Genomic DNA, 15,252 nt, shown 5'->3' with positions numbered 1-15,252 from the left:
CCTTCTTTTCATAATACATACACAAGTACATACATACATACATACATACATATATATATACATAATATATACATATACATATACATATACTTATATATATACATATATACATACATACATACATACATACACACACACACACACACATGTATATGTATGTATGTATATATATTTGTATATATGTCTACATATAGCATATATGAACATATAAGTGTGTACATATGCACATATATGTACATATATATATGCACATATCTACATATAGCATATATGCACATTTATATACATACACGTACATATATATAAATGTATACACACACAAACACACATATGTATATACATAGACATATATATACAAATACATATAATAAATCACTCAAATATGCATCTATATCACCTTCATAAGATGGGAACTCCCAAAATGAGAGAGGAACCGAGAATGATATATTGATATTCATGTGTATAGTATGTTAAATAAAGGAAGTAAAGGATTACAACATGTATGCTTAGAGACAAGGACCTCCTTGTCTCTCTAAGCATGCAAACAACAATAGCACTTGCCTCCAAATCATCATCTTGCTTATCATCATCATGCACTTGCAAATACAACCAGTTCTTTTGCTTAGCTCGCTGTTGCGCAATAGAGACAAGGAGGTCCTGAACCTCCAGCACGATGCGGCCCAATACTCATTTTCACTAGTGAGTGATCCACGATGCGGCCCAATACTCATTTTCACTAGTGGGTTCCAATACTCATTTTCACTAGTGAGTGATCCACTTGACAATTCAAGACATCATCCTCCTTTAGAGCAGAGTTTGCAGCCTCCCAATCTTTGCCACGCCAAAAGAGGGCAGCATCCAGAAAGGCTTCTTGGATGCTTTCGTGCTGGAAATCGATGCTCGATTCCAAGCTTTTGAAGACATTCTCTTCACTATTGGAGAGGGGCCCATGCCCATCTACCATGCGCTTCTCAACTTTTTTCCACTTTGTGGTGCTGCGTTTCTGCAAGTCCTGGAAGTAGGAGCCATAGACAACTAGAGCCAATGGAAGCCCTACACATACACACACACAACATTTTGACAATATATCATATAGATTTTCCTTGACTAGTTCAGGTTTGATATAGAAAATACAAAGATTTACCTTTTCGAAAAATATATCTGTATATTTATTGTTTATTGATCCCGAGTAGGGCTTGTTGAGAGCTCAGCCATGGCCCTTCAGATTCCAGTCCATGTACACATATGCTCATGGTGTTTGGAGGATATTGGCCATGTAGACATGGTGTATTGAGATGGTGCAAAATATTTTCTTTTTGAATCACCATATGCTTAATCTTAGTTTCAATCAAAGCATTCCATCATAAAACAGTGTGTGGATTTATATATTTCTCTCATTGTTATCTCATATAAGCTCATGATAAATTTCATTGTTATTTGATATAAGCTTATGATAAAGCTTTGGTAATATGGTTGGCTCTTGTGCCCATAATTAGTATAATTCTCTTTCGCTATACAGTTGGCTCTTATGCCTATATCTGATTTATGGTTTATTGATATCAGTGAGTAGATTAGAAAAAAATTGGACTAAAAAAGGACCCTTTAAGAAGAGCCATATCATTAGTTTTCTAGAAAAAGGGAAGTCATGGGTGAACCTTATGTATCTTACATTAAAACCCGTGTGTGACATACCACTGTAAAGCCCGGCTTGGAAAATAGATTCTAAATCAACACTTACCTTGGACATGAACGGATTCATGGAGAAGAGACTCAGGAGAATATATTCTACATGGATCATCACTCTCCAACCACAGGAGTGTGAGTTTCCTTTCTTGGGCACTTGAACCTGCTTGATCTCTGACTTGTACAATTCATAGTCTCCATATTGGACACTAAGAATAGCAAGAAGCCTTTTTATACACCTGCATAACAAATAAGCTTTCACAATAAGATACATTGCCAACTTCAAGCACTCTAAGATACTAGATTAAGATGCTTTGGATGTTTACTTACAGTCCTAACTCAAGATGTGATCTTGGTATTGAATTAAGGGTTCACACAATTCTCCTATCCAATTCTATACACATAAGGCTCCAATGGTTCCTACAAAAGTAGACATGTCTAAAACTAAGGCATCCCCTATCTATTAGATGCATAGGACTAACAAGATAGAGAAGTAGTATACCCTGATTCATATGGAAGAATTACTACTATAACCTCGAGCATGTTCAAATACGTGAACCACTTTTGTATCTCTTGTTGGGAAGTGCTCTGTTTTCTTAGCAATGGTGCCAACTATGAGTTCAGAATAAATACCTCAGAATGGCACTCTTGAGGAAGCTGGTACTTTATTAAACTGCAAAAACAAGAGTAACTCATTGAGGAAAAAGAGCAAAACCTAAACAGCAAAGGACCATATCATCAGTAAAGGCAATTCACATACTTATTTTAGGCACACATATAGGATAGTGTCTGAGATCTGTGCTATCCTATACATAAGAGTCCTGAGATCCACCAGGTCAAGGGAGAGTTGTCTCTCACCATCTTCCATTTCCACAAAGACAAACAAACCCCTCTTAAAGCTCCTTAGCATCTCTAGGTTGGCTACTTCTAACTCTTCTATTTCTTTGATGTACTATTCTTATAGATTTGCTGGGGGTCTATTCACTTGTTAATCCTTTTCTTTTCTGATCCTGTTCTCTTCCTCGCGTCTGTCCTCCTATTCTGCCCTTTCTCTTGTGGGGGTGTTAACATCATGTGTAATCTCTACAATTTGTATTTTATCTGTGGAGCTCTCGCCATAAAGAGATGTGACATTTTACAAGAGAGAGCATATGGAGTATGCAAGATAGAGACTAATTCTATGTCAGCCAAAAGTGAAAAGCTAAAGTCTTGGAAGAAGGTCAATCATGGGTTTACTTAAGGTTTTGAAGTAATGGGTCCAAAATTCTATAAGTTGTCGTTGGTATTGTGTCATCTTGTGGTCATTATTTAATTTTGAAAATGATTAATGAGATTGCTTACAAATTGCCTCTCCCTGATAGAGTTTGCATGCATCTTATCTTTCATGTAAGTGGATTGAAATAGGTCATTGGTAAAAAGACATAGCTTGGCACCTGTCGAAAAGCTATCTACGAGCTTATGAGATTTGAGGATCTATCAAGTTTTGTTCCCTAAGAGCCAAATTGCAGTTGTTGATAAGAGGGAATGAACCCTTAACAAGACGATGGTTTTAGAGCGGTTCAAAACATTTTGAAGAATGCTACTTAACTCTAGAGCTAGTTTTCAGAATTTGTCTCTCCCTTTCTTCCTCTAGATAGGAGAGGGAGAATTTGATTTTGGAGATCATGAGGCTAGCATTTAGATCGAACAATTCATATTAGAGATAGTTGGATTATGTGGATCATGTTAAGGGAGCTCCTTTGTGGTAATTAGGGCTTGGGAGGGGCCTCCCAAGGGCTCGCCTAACTACTAGAGAGCCCAATAGTCACATGTGTAATAATCTAGGTGATTGGGGGTTCATGATATAGGACATGTATGACTTCTTAATGTTGATTGGGCTAGGGTTGCATGGTCTCTAGCTCAACAATGCATTAGGACATGCATGCCTTCATGATGTTCATTGGGAGAGGGTTGCATGGTCATTGTATCTAACTTTTAGCCTTTGATTGGATGGAAAGCTTTAGAGAAACCCACCTATATCCTCACGTACTTCAATATACATACTTCATGGATATGCCTAAGTGTGTTATTATTGTGCATGTGGCCATATTTTTCTACAGGTACTTGGATTTCTTCATAGATATGCTTAAGTTTCTATAGATGGGTGGACCCTCAAGTAAGTGGACTTCTTACTTTGGGGGGTTTCAATCAAAATTTAAGCTAAAAATCAGCCAATTTGAGCATTGGTTATTTAACAAATAGATTTCAAACCTTTAGCTAAAGCCACTCAAATTTTCCTTGGATTTTCATGGAGTTTTCATGAACCTTAAATTTTGGTAGGCTATTCCATCAAACATCTCTCTCTACATATATATACGGTCTTTTTTTGAAATAATATATAAAGAATTGGATGTACTATCACATGCTATTGGAGCTAATATGGAATATATAGGAAATTGGATGTACAATCATATGCTATGGGAGCTGATAGGTATCACTTAATTTCTTGTAGGTAGTTCTACTCTTATTTAAGAGTGAAAACTAGGTGGGAGGCTTTATGTTGAAGGACTACTAGGATATGACATGGTTACACTTCTTGGATAGAAGCCAATTATACAAAAACAATCACATATATGCTTCTCTTTGCTCATCATAGACAATGAGACAAAACATAACTTCACTGCCATAATGAATTTCCCAAAGTGGATGCACATAGCTTGCCCATGATAAACACATCTAATAAGAAGCATTGATATGGTAGAGCTTACACATAATTTATGGTGGTAGAGCTTACACATAATTTATGGTGGTGGTTGTGATAATTGAAAGAGTACTTACTGGCTTGAAATTTCTCCTTACAACTCTCCATAGGCTAGCTAGGAAGGAAAAAAATGAGAGAGAAAGACATGGGAAGACATGGAGATGGAGGAAAGATAAATAAAGCCACAACCAAAATAACTTTGGAGAGGGAAAAAGTTCATAACATTTTGGTACTAATCTAGAAATATGTGAAGGTTCTATGTTACAAGAATAGAAAGGATAGTCCACAATTCAACTATTTTTCAGCAAAGTGAAGGGTTTACAAGAGGCTTGCGTGTATGTATATGTGTGCATATGTCATATATACACATGCACTTTTATACACGTTGCTGCGAGATGTTTAGAGGAGGAGGAGATAGTTTTAGAGGAGTTGGAAGAGATATACACATGCACTTTTATACACGTTACTGCGAGATGGTTAGAGGAGGAGGAGATAGTTTTAGAGGAGTTGGCAGCAGAGAGTGAAGGATGGTATGGTGAATAGAGTATATAGAAGATAGATATATATTGTGCATATATATATATATATGCACGTGCGCATGATATACGCACATAGTAAAGAAAAAGAATTTAGTTGCAACCACTTTCACAAAAAAAAAATCAGAAGAATGTTAGAAAAAAAAACTCTACCAAAAATTGAAAATTCCCATGAAAGATAAAAGCATACCGGTCGTCATTCTGCTGCAGAATGCAAGCTTCGCAGCACAGGCTAACCACGGCCTCATTCAAGAGCTCGCACCCGAGTGACGATGAAGATGCCGATGACAATTTGGCCGCCAGCTTCTGTACTTGATCTTTCATTCTGTTGGCCTCTTTCTGCACCTTGCTCCGTTTCACGCGGTTGTCGGAGGTGGCCGCAATACTGCTGATGATGTGCATGGCGGCCTGCACGCCCACGCCCACCAACGGCGCCCCGCCCGCCAACCGGCTAATCTGGTCAGCCATGCTTCTTACCGTGTCCGGCTTTATTCCAAGATCCGCCCTCTACGTCAAATCAAATCATCGTCGACCACGTTACATTTTCGTCACGGAGCAATGCAATGCAGATTATATGCAGACCTACCTTCCACAACTTCGTGAGCATCTCCCGCACATCCGGCGTCCGCCATACCTTCCTCAAAAGATCAGCATCAGCTTGTATTGCCGTTGTTGGTGCTGCCATAATGAGATGAAGACTAGAGTGGTGGGTGATACAAAGGACCGCGTGGACGCCGCCTTGGTAAAAACAAAAAACAATTCAAGGAAGAATGGGACGTGATACAAAGAACGTTGACGCCTTTTATTCAGTCTTTTGAAGTTTGATGCTTTATCAATCTATGATGTTTACTTTATTCTTTGCTTCATCACGGCACTTTTGCTTTCCCGGGCGATGCCAATGCGTACAATACATTACCACGGCAGCATCATTGATTTTAGAAAGCTGCACAAGGAAGGGGATTGGTTCGTTGATGTATGCCTTCTTCTTTGAGTGTGTTAGAAGTATTGGGAAAGGGTTGGCTTTCGTGGGAAGGGATGCCTCTCACAAAGTTTGTCACCATGTTATCCTTTATTGTATTGGGTCGAAGGGTGCCTCTCACCAACTTCGTCACCATGTCATCCTTTTCATCCACACTCACCGACTTTGTCACCAAGCTTCTAAATATTTGTCCTTCAATACAATTACTTTAAATATTTGGCCTCCAATACAATTACTTGTTGATACACGTGGCTCAAATTCAAGAGCTCCTACTCTAGAATGTTTTTGCTTAGAGCATTCTTGGATATATCCAAACACTTCAAAGCAAACATGCTCCCGTTGTCCGTAATTGTCGATACAAGCATCAACATAGATGTCACATGGACTCTCATTTTTGTCCCTTAAGGATTTCTACACCTCCTCTCTCTTAGCAAAATATGCTCATGGCGAAATTTTTACAAATCAAGTCAAAAGTTGTCACCAAGCTTCTAAATATTTGGCCTCCAATACAATTACTTACTGATACACGTGGCTCAAATTCAAGAGCTCCTACTCTAGAATGTTTTTTCTTAGAGCATTCTTGGATAGATCCAAACACTCCAAAACAAACATGCTCCCAAGATTTCCTAGACCTATATTCTGGTACAAATTCATCTTTGCCTATACAACATGTATCACTACAAGCATTTGTCCTTTACTGCGTCGATAGTTTTTTTCCAGGGGAGATAGATGGTTTTGGCTTCCAGCTCCTGTTGTCCGTAATTGTCGATACAAGCATCAACATAGATGTCACTATGCGCGCCAACAAGATAAAGGAAACCAATGTTTATACAAATTCTACAAAATTGTTACTGACACTATAAAATATTATCGATGCTTACATCGACGGTGTAAAAATAAAAAACCGAGATGCTTTTCTTTGTACTTTTTATTTCAACTCAGTTTTCTCTCTCCCGCCTTGCTCTCTCTCTCTCTCTCTCTCTCTCTCTCTCTCTCTCTCTCTCACCTCGCTTACCTCTTGGCCATCCCGCCTTCACCTCTTGCCCATCCCTCCCTCACCTCTCCACTACTGCAAATCTCTCATTTCACGCAGGTAATGGTTTACTATGTGTTAGGGTTGAGGTTTTTGTAAGGATTTACAAGTTTTTTTGATTTTTTGAGTTTTGGGTTTTTATCTATAGGCTCCTCTTTTCTCTCATTCTTTCCTTGATACTCTCCCTTGCAAGCAGGTGAGAGTATTCTATATGTTAGGGTTAGATTTTTTTTAAATTAAAGTTTTACACTTTTTTTAAATTTTCATTTTTGGGTTTTTCAAAGTTTTATAGGTTTTTCCTCCTAGGTTTGGCACCACACTACAAGCATTTAAGAAGCCAAGCTATCCACAGTAGGTAAGAGACGATCTTTTGTAATGCCTTTTCTTATCATGGCTATGGTATCGTTACATACTCGAGTGCTTGAGAGTTTGTTATTTTAGGCTTGGGATCATGCATAAACATACATGCTCTCATAGCTGGGTTCTTTGGTTTCAATATGCATAGACATTAGGTGAAATATGGACTCTCATTTTTGTCCCTTAAGGATTTTCACACCTCCTCTCTCTTAGCAAAATATGCTCATGGAGAAATTTTTACAAATCAAATCAAAAGTTGGTGATGATTTTACATTTGGAATCTACTTTTCGAGACCTTTCCAATGATATATAACATGATGGGCAATTTTGCATATTTAAGAAGTACCCAAATTGGTGATGACGTGGCATGTTATCACCAATTTGGGGACCTCTGGAATATGTAAAATTTCCCATCATGCTATATATCATTGAAAAGGTCTCCAAGAGTAGATTCTAAAGGTCCAAACTCTTCTCACTTTTGAGTTGATTTGTGAAATTTTCACTATTAGGGGACATTTGGACATATTGTGGGTCTTTTACTAATGAAAGTAACTAGCAACAGACCAATAGGAATGGAGGATTGTACACATTTGGTCTCCTTTGAATATAGGGAGGGAGACTAATATAGGGAGGGAGACTAGGCTTTCAGTACTAATAGTTACACTTGTCCCTTAAAAAAGTAGGGGGTTTAGGGTAGGTACCATTTTTGTGGCTCAAAAAATCCATAAAATTTTGAAATTTTCGAGATCCTCTCAAAAACCTATCTCAAATTTCATTGTAATCCAAAATTTCATTTTCAAGTCCACTTTCCCTCTTGAACGTCCAAATTAAACTCTTCCTCCCGTTCTATTCCATCTATATCTCATTTGCCCAACCCTAATGAAACCATCAAAGGTCGAAACCCTAAACTTTCTCCTCCATCTTAATCTCCCTCCCTTCTTGGAGCTCCATCTCTTTCATCTTCAAGGCTCCCATAAAACCCTAGTTTACACATCTCTTTCCTTTTTACTCTAACCCTAACCTTTCTACTCTAGCTTCCAAGAAGATATGGCCGCACCAAGAAGACCAAAAGACGAGATTGAGGAGATATCCTTGCACAACAAGAAGGACGATGATGGTGCTTGGGTGGGAGAGGCATTTCGTAAGAGCGCTTGGGTTTATCTACAGCCTGCTGAATGGGGCCTCACCGAGTTCGACGGTGAAATGTACTGGAGCACCATTGGAAAGGTTGTTTACAACGCTTCAAGAAGGCAAGCAATGGAAAACTAGTGGCCACGATACAATATGTTTACACAGCACGAGATATCCATGTTTGCCAACAAACTCAATTTCCATACAATTGTTAGTATCGCAGGTAGAAAGGGGCATGTGCGATTTTTTGACAGTTGACAGAGATGTTTCAATCTAAGTGAACTTATTTCTTGTTTGCAGATATTTTTCCTTAAAATATGGTAGAGGAGCAGCCATTGGAAAGCCTTACCGAAACATTTCAAGCATTACATGCAGACATCGGTGAGGCAATGTTTTCTTGTAAAACAAGTGCATAACTTCTTAAGGAAAAGGTCTTCTTTTACTGGCACTCCTATCTGGTGGTACCAAAGTAGGACGGTGGGTTTGGTAAGCTATAGATAATTACATCTCCACCCCTATCTTCTATATAATGGCCAAATCCAGATTCTTGGACTGTAATGGTCATGAAATCAAAGATGCTTTGTGATATACAAGGGTCTTTGAAGTTTGCAAAGCCCTCTCGATTTGTGAATCTTAGTTGGGTATGCCCAATACATCTTTTTGCCAATATCAAACCACACTTTCTCAAACCCACCAAGCCTTTAATCTAAACAACCAACACTCAGCAGAGTGCTACCCTCTATTAAGAAGGCTAGACTCCTTTGAATCCCCCTCTAGCGAGGAGCTTTGGGAAGAAATGACCCAACAAAACACAAACATAAGTGGAGGAACATCAAAACCTTAGTTTTAGTTGCAATGAATGAGCGGGAGCATGACCAGGATTCTCAAGGTTTTCTCCCACAATGTTTCAAACATTTGGTGTCAATTTTGAGCTGGGCTTATCCTAAGTATACCATAACAACTGACAAGCATCCCAAAAATTGTAGTTACGGTAATCGGGACATGTTCCTTTGTATGTACTATCAAGAACAAGTTTTTCACAATACACCCACTTTGCATATTTCATCATCTAAGCAGGAATATCTCTCTCCATAGGAGCCTAGAACCCTAACGACAAAACCAACTTCTTGTTCTTTTCCACTTGGATGAGGAATGGGGAACATGGGGAAAATTAATGTCAGGTAGTACTACCTCAACACAAAAGGATCCACATAAGTATTTATACATTGTTTCCTTAATCACATCGCACAGAGTGAGCGTACAAACTTAAGGTAAGGTTGCTGAGAGACAATAATTCCATAATCCATCATGACACATCATAAATCAACTCGTGTGATCCGAAGATGTCGACCATAAGCCCACATACTACTATAACATTACACCTCTCAGAACAAGTAGAGTGATACTATGTGAGTTTGGGAATTACATGTGATGTAAATTTGTCTATAGAATGAGAGAATTATTTGCTATTAACTTACTTTAAAATCGCACCCATGGAATCTCTCAACGTCATCCATGAGAAACCGTTATCCCCTCGCTCGCCACCCTATCCAAATCTTTGTTTCTCACAAACACCTACCATGTTTGTGTGCAAAAAGGTATCAGGTAATGAAATGGTAGCCTTTCTTGGAGACCAATGGAGGACTGTAGAAGGGATAACTAAGGATGACACATATAAGTGCAATATAGTTGAGTCTAGTGTCTCATTTTGGTATCTCAAAGCTCATGCCACACTACACATACGCTTCTATTATGAGCGGTGGATGAAAAATAATAGTTGTTGGGTCCCAATGCAGGCAGATGAACAAGTTGTTTTGCCTCACGACATATGCGTTCGGTTGCCCAATGGTGCACTGGAAGTTGTAGGTGCAAGTAGACATTGGAGCCTCCTAAATATTAGAGAGCACCTCAATATCATGGGAGGTGAGGATATTAGCAGAGCACAAATCAAGGTGAACAATAGGAAGATTTGAAAACAACTAGAGCCAAAGACCTTGGTAGATCCCGCTTGGGATGTTGATAGTATATCGCTCAGTTAATGGGGATTTTGAATTTTGTGAATTTTGAAGCCACTTCAAGCATGTTAATTTTGTAAAGTCCTTGCCCTCAAAAAAGTGTACTGAGCAATGAACTTTAAATGGTTAAGTGGCACACAAATTTACAACACATGGTTTTTTTATGTCGATGGTTTTGGAGTGCATCCAAGATAGTATATAAAGATCAGTCCATAAGGGAATTGAGAAAATATCTTACAGCCAGGGATTTCACTGACGTAAATGAAAACATGTGAACATGTTAATAACACAAAAAATCTTGTGATCACATGTTATATTCACAAAGCTTTCACAAGGGCCTAAAAAAATTATCTTTGTCAGGCATAAAAAATCTTCTTAGGTGGCCACTGACCTGCTATTATGTGAAGATGGTAACATGAGAACATGTGAATAGCTTATTCCCATGTGTAGCCAAGCTTTTAAGGGGTTCCCAAATGGCAAGTGACCTGTTATTTTGTGAATGGTAACATGAGAACATGTGAATAACTTGTTCACATGTGTTATTATCACAAAAAATCTTGTGATCACGTGAATATTAAATCCCTACTTACAGCTTATAAGCTCTATACAAAAGCCGCCCATGGATGCAAATTCTTCTAATGAGAGGACTATTCCTAGCAAGGTTGCTAGGCCAACTATTTTAGCTATTTCTTTTGATGATGACTCCTATTCCTCTGTTGGGATACAGATGATCAACATATCCAGATATTTGAAAGCTTCAAGAAAGACCTTGAAGATGTAGACAAACTGATAGATGAAGCCAAAGAAGTGCATCAAGGAATTCTTGAGAGAGGAACAACCCAGAGAAGAAGACGGAGGAAAAATCTGTCGCTCGTGAGATGAAGAATTAGAAAGGTCTTGTATCGAGGGATTTAGGCCCAATAGAAGTCATTGTAAGACTTGTACTGGAACTGTTGTATCTTAGCAATGACTAACGTGATAAAAAGTTTCTACACGGATATGTGTCGACTCTACAAAGTACTCATAACGATTTTGAAGCAAACGTCTTTAAAATTCAGTTTTAACCAAAGATAAGTTATGATAAAAAAAATTCTCAACAATCTATTTTATTATGGCAAAGCACAATACTCACAAAATACAAAACTGAGTAGGGCTAAATAAAAATATAGAATGTTTATACAAAAATGAGCCGAGCTCAAAAAAAATACAGAATCTTTACAACGTTGTCTCTGGACATATACAAAATGCCTCTAAGCGATTTCGGGCTCTCTAGCCTCAACCTTGGCCTCCTTCTTTGACTCAGCCTTCAGCACCTTGGCCTCCTCATCCTTGGCCTCCTCCTTTGTCTCCTTTGTTATTGGCACCTTGCCTGCCTTGTCCTTGCCCTTGCCTGCAAATTGAAGCTTCCTCTTTGCCTTGCCCTTGCTTCCCTTCTCAGGGACTCCTTGTGTAAAGCTGAAATGCTTAATAGGGGAATGAAATGAGATCTTTTTCTCTTCTTTGATGCACTAGTGCCAGCAATTGGTGGAAGTGGCGAGTCAGGGTCATTAGGCGTAATTGCATTGTTAAGGATAATGTTTATTGCCTTTGCCCGCACACTCCACAGCCAAAACTTGTCTGAGTAAACAGACACCAAAACAACATAAAAGTCAATTAGAATAATGCGGTATCTCTCATGAAATGAACATAGAGAAATTATATTACAGTGACAAGAAACTTACATAGCTATCAGAATTAGTGTACTTGGAAAGGAGGAATTTCTAGAAATTTGTGACTACGTGCCAGCCACAAGAGTGCGAATCCTTTTAGTGCATACGAACGGGTTGGTTGAGAAATTTTCACTCTATATCCTTTTTTTATTCAGGACATAGAGTTTTAATCAACCTCTTACATGCCCTATAGTCAACAATATAAAGAATGACTTACAATCAACAATTAGGAAAAGTAAGAAGGAAACGATATAAAGTATAATGACTTACAATTTAGACTGTTCGTGCATTCTGAGAAGGCTATTCATAAAAATTGTCCGGCATTTCACCACATTAATGAAACAAGCAGACCAGTGTCCTCTGAAATTGAGAAAGTAAACAAAAAATATAAGAAACCTAACACAGGCAACTAATAACTTAAATTCCATCAACAGCTTGAAATCCAAAGAAAATACATACTTCTCTATATATGGCAGCACAACAAAGCAGGTACCTGGACTAACTCCCTGGAGATAAGGAGCAAGGTCCTCTTCAGACCTCGACGGGTCAATTAGGATAGTTGATACCAAAGGATCACAAATATATACTTGCTTTGCCTAGTGTGGAAAAAGCTCTTTCAACATTACCCTGCAGATTGAATTAAAAATATTAGGAAAGGGAAAAAGAAATCAAAATAAGAAAGCATTCAAAAAAAGGCAAAGAGTACACACCTTAAACAAGTAAGCACAATACTTTCATTGATCTCTATATTCTTTTCAACGAGCATATAAACATCTGTTGGAGTGATATGGAGGTACTCCTCCTCCTCGGCACTGTACGAGACATTGCATATGATCTGACCAGGCACCGCCTTAAGTCTATCGTTGTTCTCTCCCTCCAATTTCAGAAGGTTTTCTGCCAATTCATCCCTAACAACATTCTCTTCTAATACTGTCTCCTGTCCCTTCAGATCTGCCCCCTTTACAAGCCTCTTTAGCCTCTTTAGCCCCCTTTACAAGCCTCTTTAGCCTTTGTGGACCTGGTGTTGTCACCTCTTTAATAACCACCTTGTTAGCAGCCTTGTTCCTCAGGAAGAATGGAGAGGATTTCTACTGCCTTCCTATCCCTGAATGGTAGAGGTCGCATTAACTTTTCATACCTATACCTAACTCTGCTTACTAATGTCATGTCCTTGTCAATTAGTGTGACCCTGCTCGCATGGGCAGCACAAATGTTACTATCATTTAATAAGTCTATAATAAGGAAGTCCTCGCATGACTCTTAAAGACATGCAAGGGCACTACTCTTGAGGTTGGTTAGGCAAACCTCACTCGTTGATGTATGCCTTCTTCTTTGAGTGTGTTAGAAGTATTGGGAAAGGGTTGGCTTTGGTGGGAAGGGACGCCTCTCACAAAGTTTGTCACCATGTTATCCTTTATTGTATTGGGTCGAAGGGTGCCTCTCACCAACTTCGTCACCATGTCAGCATTTTCATCCACACTCACCGACTTTGTCACCAAGCTTCTAAATATTTGTCCTTCAATACAATTACTTTAAATATTTTGCCTCCAATACTATTACTTGTTGATACACCTGGCTCAAATTCAAGAGCTCCTACTCTAGAATGTTTTTGCTTAGAGCATTCTTGGACATATCCAAACACTTCAAAGCAAACATGCTCCCAAGATTTCCTAGACCTATATTCTGGGATAAATTCATCTTTGCCTATACAACATGTATCACCGCAAGCATTTATCCTTTACTGCACCGATAGTTTTTTTTCTAGGGGAGATAGATGTTTTTGGGTCCCAGCTCCCGTTGTCCTTAATTGTCGATACAAGCAAAATACCATTATGACGATACCTTTAAACTTGAAAACCAAGGCATGAATGGATGTCGCCAAGATCCACCATATCAAAGACTGAGTATAAAACCTTTTTTACTTGTTGCATGAAAGATAGATTATTAGACACAAGTATAGTGTCTTCAACATAAAGGGCCAATATCACAAAATGGTTATCCACATTGCGCTTGATATAAAGATTTGGATCAGAGAAGCAAGAAACAAACCCCTGACATGTGAGAAATTGATCAATCTTGATGTACCATGAGGTGAAGATTGTTTTAGTCAATAGAAATCACAGTGGAGTTGGCATACAAGATGTTCCTTTCTGGGAAGTGTAAATCCTTCAGGTTGCTCCATATATATTTCCTCCTTTAAGTCTCCATTAAGAAAACCCGTCTTAACATCCATTTGATGTATTTCCAAATCAAACTGAGTTTCAAAAGCTAGTAGTACTCGAATGCTTGTACTATGAACTATGGGTGAAAAAGTGTCATGATAGTCGAGTATCCCTTTGCAACTAAATGAGCTTTGAATTTATAAAAGGATCCATCAGTCTTTGTTTTAGTCTTGTAAACCCACTTACATTTGATAGGATTACGATCAGAAGGTAGATTGGTAGAACCCATGTACTTTTTGAGATCAAAGACTCATATTCAGCTTCCATGGATTCCTTCCATTGTTCCTTTTGTGGAGAGGACATGGCTTCCACATAAGTTGAAGGATCTTCACAAATAGCCAATACGTGATTAAAGGTTTTAAGATCATCATCATATACATGATTTGCACCGTGCTCAAGTTCAATAGGAAGATCAACATAGATATCAAGATCTGTAGTAGTCTCCTTTGAAACCGTAGGATGAACTTCAATAGACTTGTCTCCAATATCCATCAAAAGAGTGTTGTCATTATGAAAATCATTGTCCAAAAGTAGAAAAGGAAAAGAAGTGAGTAATGTTTTTGTATCATCAGCATTATCTGTGGACCACAAACCTCCCATCAATTGCTCATTGAATATAGCATCTCGACTAACAATTACCTTTTGAGAAGGTAAAACTTGTAACCCTTTAAGTTGTCAGAATAACCAATAAAAATAACCTTCAAACCTGAAGGTTCTAGCTTGTGTCGTGTCTCTTTTGGGACATGAATATAATAAGCAATACACCCAAAGACTTTGAAATGTGCAACAGAAGGAGTTTGGCCTGTCCAAGCTGTGATTGGAATCTTACCCCAGAAGGTGCAGTAGT

The sequence above is a fragment of the Cibotium barometz genome, chromosome 56, assembly GCF_041138505.1.
Source record: "Cibotium barometz isolate CiBa-2024 chromosome 56, ASM4113850v1, whole genome shotgun sequence".
In the NCBI taxonomy this organism is placed as follows: domain Eukaryota; kingdom Viridiplantae; phylum Streptophyta; class Polypodiopsida; order Cyatheales; family Cibotiaceae; genus Cibotium; species Cibotium barometz.
This window is presented reverse-complemented; position numbering follows the sequence as displayed.